Source organism: Rhinopithecus bieti, unplaced genomic scaffold (assembly GCF_001698545.2).
Source record: "Rhinopithecus bieti isolate Rb0 unplaced genomic scaffold, ASM169854v2 scaffold_32004, whole genome shotgun sequence".
Taxonomy (NCBI): domain Eukaryota; kingdom Metazoa; phylum Chordata; class Mammalia; order Primates; family Cercopithecidae; genus Rhinopithecus; species Rhinopithecus bieti.
The window spans coordinates 54041-63768 of record NW_016813540.1 but is presented as its reverse complement, the minus strand read 5'-3'; the positions used below and the strand labels follow the sequence as shown (position 1 = coordinate 63768).

Genomic DNA, 9728 nt, shown 5'->3' with positions numbered 1-9728 from the left:
GAATGACTACTAGAAATGTCAGTCTGAACAATTAGGAAAATGGACTTGCCATCTATTGAGACCAGGCAGCATGTAATAAGAGCAGACTGACAAAAGGTGGGAATCAAATTCAGTTTGAGATAGGAAATATCGAGTTGGCAATTGAATATATACATATTGATTTTGAGTCAAGATAATATGTATCTTGATATTTAGAGAGGTCAGGCTGGAAATATACATTTTAAGGTTGTCAACCTACAAGGTTTATTTGTAATAGTGGAATACGATGAGTCCTCTTGCGTAGTGATTTTGACTAGAAAAGAGAAGAATAGAAAAAAATTGAGCCTTAAAAATTGAGGTCTAGAAGGAGAAAAAATATCATCAAAGGACAATAGGAAAGTATGGCCAATAAAGAAGGAGGGGTCTCAAGAGTGGATACCGAGAAAAGTGTTTTGAGAAGGGAGAGTGATAAACAAGGTAATGCTGCTAACTAGTCAAGTAAAATGAGGGTTCAGAACTGATCCTTGAAATTGGAGACTTAGCTGTCACTGGAGTTGTTCAGGGACAAGTAAATTGGATTGGATGCAATGTACAGTACCTGCCTGCAATTGGAAATCACATGGTTGAATTTTTTTTCCTCCAGTATCCCTTAGTTACACGTGTGTAAGTGTGGAGAAGGCAAATTGTACTTTTTAAATTTCAACTTTCATTTTAGATATAGGAGATAAATGTGCAGGTTTGTTACATGGATATATTGCACCCAGGTAGTGAGCATAGTACCCCAATAGGTCGTTTTTCAACCCATGACTCATTCCCTCCCTCCCTCTTCTAGTAGGCTACAATGTGTATTGTTCCCATCTTTACATCTATGCATGCTCAAAGTTTAGGTTTCACTTTTAAATGAGAACATGTGGTAATTGGTTTTCTGTTCCTTCATTAGTTTGCCTAGGATTGTGGCCTCCAGCTCCATCCATGTTGCTGCAAAGGACATGATTTTATTATTTTTTTATAGCTGCATAGTATTCCTTGGTATATATGTACCACATTTTCTTTATCCAATCTAACATTGCTGGGTACCTAGGTTTATTCCACATCTTTGCTATTTTGAATAGGGTGGCAGTGAACATAAAAGTGCATGTGTCTTTTTGGTATACTGATCTATTTTCCTTTGGGCATATACCCAGAAATGGGATTTCTGGGTTGAATAGTAGCTCTGTTTTAAGTTCTTTGAGAAATCTCCAAACTGCTTTCCACCATGGCTGAACTAGTTTATGTTCTCACCAACAATGTTTAAGCATTCTCTTTTCTTGGCAGCCTTGCCAGCAACTGTTTTTTTTTTTTTTTTTTTTTTTTTTTTTTTTTGACTTTTTAATAACAGTCATTCTGACTGGTGTGAGATGGTATTTCATTTTGGTTTGTGTAGCCTTATTTCTGAGTTTTCTGTTCGTTCCATTGCTCTATGTGTCTGTTTTTGTACCAGTATCATGCTGTTTGGGTTACTATAGCCTTTTAGTATAGTTTGAAGTCTGGTAGCATGATGGAGAAGGCAAATTTTAAGATCTGTCTGGAATTGGTGGTTTTGTGGGGGAAGAAGCATAAGAAAGCGAGAGAATTGAGGAAGCTGATGAGATACTAATTTATTAATTAATTTAATGCAATTGACAAACATGGTCTAGTTTGTACAGGAGTGAGGTCAAGAATGTTAATAGATTTGCATAAAATAGAGAGTTAAGATGCTTGCAATATCAATAAATTCAAAGAGTAAGTCCTATGGGAATGGGATTGCTGGAAGAATAAGTAATTGTGGTTAGAAAGTGAGATAATGAAGTTAAAATAATTTCCAAAGGTGGAGTAGTTGAAAGTGAAGATAAAGTCTAGCAAATGGTAATGGATGTGGGTATCTAAACCAAAACATAGGTCAGGGTCTCCAGGATTGAAGAGTGGGAAATAAACTATGTTGCTAAGATTTGAAATGAAACATCCCAAATGACTGTTACAATCACCCATAATTGTAACAACATTTGAGAAGCAAAGGATGATTATACACTGAGTATCAAAGTCTCCAGTGAATGTCAGGGTTGTATCTGGGACCTTGGAAGTCTAATTGATCCTTACACAATGTCTAAAATAATTTTTCTCCTTTGTGCCCTACAACTTCAGAAAAGTTACATCATAATTTTGTATAATATCAATATGTGGCTATCATTATTTGAAAAGCGAGCTTTTTTCAATGCATGAACTCATGTCTTTTAGGTCTTCAAAAGAACTGAAATACCTTTCTCAATAGTATATTCCATATCGCTTCTTCTTTCTTGTATTCTTTTGTTTTGGTGGAGTGTGTCCTTGATGATTTCCTGAGATAGGATAAAAAGGAAGTCAATCTTTTAAGAACGTGCATGTTTGAAACAAATTTCTTTCTACATTAATACTTGAATGATGTATTTTCTGGGAATAGAATTATAAATGGGGAATCATCTTCCACTTGTGATGGTATTGCTCCAAAATCTTTTAGTTCCCACTGTGGTAGTTGAGTAGTCCAGGGCAATTCTGACTTCTACTCCTTTGCAGGTGACATTTATGGAAGTTTTTAAGATCCTACCTTTATTCACAGTATGCTAAAATTCAGTGAAGATGCGTCCTGATCTGGGCTTTTGTTGTTGTTCATTCTTTTAGTTGGCGAGTGGGGGAAGAGATACACGGTAAGTCCTTTTAATCACCGACTGTGTCTGTCAGTTATGGGAAACACTTTTGGAGTAATTGTTTGATACTTTTCTTCTCTTCCTATTTTCTGTGTTTTCTTTCTTCAATTTGTCAGACTTCTTGGATTCATCTTGTACGTTTTCTACCATTTTACCTTTTTTTTTTTTTTTTTCTTTTCTCTAAGGAAGGAGTGTAGAGGTTAGATAAACATTTCCTCTGGAGCTAGAGGTCCTGGGTTCTAATGTGAGCTCCACTATTTACTAGGTTTTGACTTTGGACAAGTCACTTGTCTTCTCTGTTACTCAGTNTTTTTTTTTTTTTTTTTTTTTTTTTTTTTTTTTTTTTTTGCAAGAGGGATGACAAAGCCAGATTTATTGTTCTGGGTTAAACCTGTGGATGCATGACCTGGGAAAGGGCACGGGGACAGATGAAGTTGGTGACTGTATATTCCTGGTCATTGCCGGGTTCTCAGCACCCTTGGCCCCCGCTGGAGTTCTAGGTGAAGCCCAGTGCTGGGGTACGGGATCCTCTTCCTGACAGTGCAGAGTGTGGGATCACTTGTAAGATCCCATATGGAGGCAGGGGGTTGGGTGTTGGCCTGCGCTGGGGCCAGCGTCCTCAGGAAGGTGTCTTGTTGGAGGAGGTGGCGGCAGCCACCCCATTCTTCTTGACCGGGGCCTTCAGCAGTGCCAGCTTCTTGGGCAGGCTGCTGCTGGCTTTCATCACCACGTCATGTTCGATCTTCTTCCGGATCCCGACTTCTAGGTTCTTCTTGAGCTTTTGCTGCTGCACAATGCGCGCCTTCTTGGGAGAGATAACACTACCGCCTTTTCTCGGGCCCCGATTCTTTTCAGAGGCCGCCGCTGCCTTTGCTCTTTGCGGGCTTGTGCGCGTGGAACTTGCGCTGCCCCTGCGCCATGATCCGGCACGCCAAGAGAATAAATCTTAAATGTTCTCACCACACACACATACAAAGATATGTGAGGTGATGAATGTGTTAATTGGTTTGATTGTAGCCATCATGAGACAATGTATACATATATAAAAATATCACATTATACACTGTAAATATTTATAATTTTTGTCAATTATACCTCAGTAAAGGTGGACAAAAAGAGACTTTTCTCTTTTTATATGGCGATCTATCATGATCCTATGTATTTTCTTTCTCTAAGGTGCTAGAGTTTTTCTTAAATCTTTCTTATGCTTTCTCACATTGTCTCTGTTTCTGTTTGTTTCCTTTTTCTATTTGTTCATTGCAGCCGATGTTTCACATTGAACGTTTTCATCAAATATCGGACATCCTTGGCTCTCTACTCACATTTAAGAGTGAAGAAAGAACTGTCCATTTATATTTAAGAGTAAAACTAAAAAGCTATTTGAAAGGTCTTTGTTATTTTCTTAGTTAACTGGTGATATTCACTGTAAAGTCATTGTATAGAGACACAGATACCTGGAAGGGGGACTGCCAATTTGCTGTGGATAAGGTTTTTCCCCTTTGAGGAGGCACTAATTCTTCAAAAATAAATTATCTCAGCTCTTGCCTGGTTGCTTGCATTTGAGAAGAGTTTAGGCATTTCAATTCTTCCTATGAAATAATTCACTTAATCCCACCGTTTTTTGTTTCTTTCTTTCTTCCACCCACCACTGTGCTTGAAATTTCAATCTGGAGGCTTTCTTAAATCTTTCCAAAGAATAGACATGTGATCACCTACTAGAGTGAAGAGCACCTGGGATTCTAGTATCTCCTTATATAGTCTTTGAATAATTCCTCTGTTTTCTGCCCTATAAATTTTTTTCCATCGTCTTTTGAGATACTTGGTGTTTCAAACTCTTGAGCCTTTCCAATTTCCATGGGCTGCAATAATTTGCTTCTTACCAGCATTTCCTTCTGTAAGCATTTCGATCTTGATTTAATTAGCTTTGTTCAGTCAACATGCTTCCATCTGTTTTCTATCTTTCAAATTTATGCTAATATTTCTCATCAATTTTTGTCTCTTCTTGGGGTTCCTTTGTCCTCATGGGTTTATGCCTTTTCATTCCTCACAGTATTTGAGGGCACAGGTTCTAAAGCTGAACTCTTTGGGCTGGAATCCTTGCTGTGCCATATTAAACCAGCTGAGAGAGCACAGGCCATTTACTTAAGTTGTCTGCATTTCTATTTTTTTCTTTTCATTTATTTTCTTGTTGAAAATAAAATAAAAGAGCACCTGTATCATAGAAGTTAGTACATGTAAAGCACTTAGAACAGTGTCTGACACAAAGTTATTTGTGTCATCACCTATCATTGTTATCACTATTAACATTATATTATTATTTAGAAGTTTCAGATAGGAGTAGAGATAAACATGTGCATTTAATTATCTATGTTTAACCATTAGTTTATTTTTTAAAATGTATATGGGACAAGTGAAGACTCTATTATTAATTGTCCTGGAGAACTTAGAAGAATAGGACAGAGTAATTGTGGTCAGCTTTTATACATGATATTACTTAAGAGCCTGGAATGAATAAAGTCTAAATATTTAGGTACATGAGTCATTGCATTTCTCTACTTTTCTGAACTCATTATCAGTTTCATCTTAATGCTGGTTTTTGTAATAGTCACAAGATGGATACAGCAGTTACATATATCTCATGTGGATATGACAATGTCCAGATGCAGAAAAGGTGCAATGTTATCTATATCTTCTTCTGAAGAATGAACAAATCTTTCTCAGAAGTCCCCAACAGATCTTCATTCATGTCTCATTGGCTACAATCCATTAATTACCCTTAAATCAATCACTGGCAATAAAAATAGAACCACAAAAATTGACCTAGATTAAGGTTTATATCTGGGACTGAGTCTAGAATCCTAAGCCCTTGGGTCATATGGGGCAGGAGTGCACACACGAAATAAATTGTGTTGTTGTAAGAAAAAAGCCAGGCACGGTGGCTCATGCCTGCAATTCCAGCACTTTGGGAGGCCGAGGCGGGCAGATTACTTGAGGTCAGGAGTTCGAGACCAGCCTGGTCAACATGGTGAAACCCTGTCTCTACTAAAAATACAAAAATTAGCCGGGCATGGTGGTGCATGCCTGTAATCCCAACTAATCAGGAGGCTGAGGCAAGAGAATCACTTGAACCCTGGCAGCAGAGGTTGCAGTGAGCCTAGATCACGCTATCGCACTCCAGCCCGGGCAATAGAGCATGACTCTGTCTCGGGGGGGTGAAAAAAAAGGAGGGGGAAGTAGATATTTAGTAGGCAAACAAGTGATGCCGAGAAAGGGATTATCCAGGTTGTTCCAGAAAGTCATAAATATTGAGTATACTTCAATAAAGTTAAGACCTATAATTTTAATGAGCATGTTGGGAAAACAAAAGTTGATTTTCCTAATGAGTCTTTGCCTAGTAAGTATTCTGTAATGCCTAATACTAGGCTTATTGGTATTCAAATCAAATTGCTATTGTAACTTAAAGCTTGCTTACCACAGTGTTGCAAATAGCCAGCTTCATTGTTCAGATAAAAACAGAAAAACTTTCCCAAGATAACTACTTCCTTCCTTTTTAGACATTATGCATAAGATAGATGAAAACCGGGTAAAATAAATATAAATGTATACTGCATTCAGAAGTGAATGTCAGTAGAGTTTCCTGACTCTTACCTATGCCCAAAGAGTATCTGAGAAAAGTGAATGAATTGCTTACCTGACTTCCTGTCTTCCTGAGTCTTCAAAGAATGAATTATAATTCCCCAGTTTGCCTTGCACATTTTAGTGAGCTAATTACAATACTTTTACAGTTCAGCCTCCTTAAAAATCAAACTGGAAGTTGTGATAAACCTACTGGCAATTAAGAGACAACAAGATGGATTATCTCCAGATGCTCATGGGACTTCTTGAAGTTTGGAGAGTCACATCTATTTCTGCTACACTTTGGTATTTTTTTGTTGTTGTTGATGATGATGGAAGCTTTTCTTGGCCCTGTTGAGTTGCAGATATGCAAAGGAGCTTTATCCAAGCATGCTTCCTTTCTGGGATGAAAAGTTTCCAGGCAGATACACAGCAAGAAGTCATGGTACATTCATTATCAGAGCCTGAAAAACGAATGCCAGGTCTCATAAGTAAACTTCCAATTTTGGAGAGAGAGAGTGGAAGCTTGTGATATTTTCAGTGTGCTTTGGATTGGAAAAGAAGTGAAACATTTTCTACTTTGGAATGCACTGATAAGAATAAAATAATGCCCCTAAATAAGTCCAATAAAGCCTGGAGTAGTCTTTCTTTCAGTTTCCTATTTCTTCTTCATTCAGTTTCCTACAAAATTCATATAATTCTGCATTAGGAGCACATATGTAAAAGTTATAAAATGAAGAGACATTTTCTTTGGCATAGATATTTTAGTGACATTAAAGATTAAAGTGTTTTTTTATAACAGGTTTTTTTTTGTTTGTTTTTTTGAGACAGAATTTCGCTCTCGTTGCCAAGGCTGGTGTGCAATGGCGCGATCTTGGCTCACTGCCACCTCCTGCTTCCCGGGTTCAAGCGATTCTCCAGCCTCAGTCTCCTGAGTAGCTGGGATTACAAGAATGTGCTACCACGCCCGGCTAATTTTATATTTTTAGTAGAGACAGGGTTTCTCCATGTTGGTCAGGCTGGTCTCGAACTCCCGACCTCAGGTGATCCACCCGCCTCGGCCTCCAAAGTGCTGGGATTACAGGCATGAACCACCACACCTGGCCTCTAACAGTTTTGTTAATCCACATGTAGACTCAGTTCTGAGATGATCACGCATAGCTGAATCAACCATTTTAGATGGATTTGGGGTTAGTAATCAGAAATGATTGCTGATTGAGCCATCAGCAGAACAACACAGCTATTTCCATAACCAAAAGAAGCGAATCAACCATGTATATTTGTTCATACAGACATGACATTTACTGACACTATGTTAAACCCCCAATCCATCCAGAAAATAGTTGCTTTATTTTATCTTATAAACACTGCACATGAATCCATTAATGTAAAGTTCCTTTGGACTTATCCAACTACTTACAGGAAATTTTAGTTCTCCATCATTTGTTGAAATTTATCACTTGAGATTATAATAGATTTATTTCATTAGCTGTAGTGTCTAGAATATGCTATCTGGTATAAGAAAGTAAGCCTATGCTGATTTTTAAAAATTTAGTTCTATCCACTGGATAGCTGCATGCTTAGATACAATGACTTACACTTAACACTTATTTTTTTTTTTTTTCTTTTTTTGTGACGGAGTTTCACTCTGTCACCTAGGCTGGAATGCAGTGGTGCAATCTCGGCTCACTGCAACCTCCGCCTCCAGGGTTCAACTGATTCTCCTGCCTCAAGCACCTGAGTAGCTGGGTTTACAGGCATGAACCACTACTCCCGGCTAATTTTTGTATTTTTAGTAGAGATGGGGTTTCACCATATTGGTCACGTTGGTCTCAAACTCCTGACCTCGTGATCCACCTGCCTCGGCCTCCCAAAGTGCTGGGATTACAGGCATGAGCCATCGCACTTGGCCTGCATTTATAATAATGTTTATCATACAGTACATTTGACATGCAGCAACAAATAACATTTACAAAGTTACCGTTGTATGCCTAGTACAGGGTTAAATGTGATGATGCAAGATAGGTAAGAGTTAAAACACAGTTTGTACCCCAAATTCTGATTAAGCTTCTTTGAGAGAAGTATAGTGTCTGGAATGAAGTAGTTTTATTCTACTGTGTGATGGTGAGCCTATGCTATGGTCTAAATGTGTCCTCATGCCTCCCAATTCATATGTGGAAACCTAGTCTCTAATCTGGTGGTATTAAGAGGAGAACCCTTTAGGAGGGGATGAGGTCATGAGGGCTCTACCCTCATGAATCATGAATAGTATTAATGCTCTTATAAAAGAGGCCCCACGGAGCTTCTTCACGCTTCCCACCACGTAAAGATGCATCAACAAGGCACCATCTATGACATGGAGCGAGCTCTCATTACACACCAAATCTGCTGATACCTTGATCTTGGACTTTCCAGTTTCCAGAACTGTGAACAATAAATTTCTGTTGTTTATAAATTACTCAGTCTAAGGTATTTTGCTATAGCAACCCAAATGAACTAAGGCAGCCTGTACCTTGAATAATATATTTATTTCTGGTTGTCACATTAAGAAAAGCCATCGAGAGGGTAGAACTGTGTATGTAGAATAAAAAGGACCTAAAGGGGTAAGAACTGTCATGGGCATATGTGAAAGAAGGATTGCACTTGTTTTGTGTGACAGAGGATATAACTAGGACCAAGCAGTGGATGGGAATTATGTGAAGAAAGAATTCATTCTATTTTAAGAACTTTTTTCTTATTGCTTCTCTGTTGAGGAAAGTCGAGTTTATCACACTCCTCAGTTGAGGTCACACTGATTATCATTGCTGCTTGCAAGGACCACACATATTTGATTGTTTTTTTCTATTTCAATTTCTCATACCCCCAGGCAATGATTCTAATCCTTTACTGTTTGTCTACTTGTAAAATATGTTTGTTGTTTTGTACTTGCATATTTTTAGTTTACATAAGTGGTATTTTGATATAGATGTCATTCTATTTATTTCTCTTTTCACTCCACATGTTTTCTAAGTTCTATTTCGTTTGTTGCATGTATATCTATTTTGTCATTTGTAAATGCTACATAATCTCCATAATGTACATCTACCACACTTTACCAATTACATTGACTGATGACTCGATTATCTATCATTTCTGACTCCTAACCCCAAATCCAGTGATGAGTAGCCTGAGTGATCCAACTTCCTGCCACCATAAACAACGTTGCAATGAATAGCCTTACAGTATGTCCCATTTTATACTTTTGTAAGCCTGTGTATTCTGGGTCACACAGTGTATATATATATATATATAGCTCCATATTGCTCTATAGAATGACTTCTTCCACCAACAGTGTATGAGGGATTCTAGAGCCTAGGGCTTCGCAAACTTTTTCTGTGAAGAACTAGATTGTAAATATGTTAGGCTTTTCAGGCCACTTGGGATTGTCTTTGCCAC

General features: G+C 38.0%; 1 pseudogene; it reads right to left on the bottom strand.

The window, feature by feature from the left end:
- Positions 1-3297: 3297 nt before the first annotated feature.
- On the bottom strand, positions 3298-3598 carry LOC108512991 (leydig cell tumor 10 kDa protein homolog pseudogene; annotated as a pseudogene).
- Positions 3599-9728: the final 6130 nt, after the last annotated feature.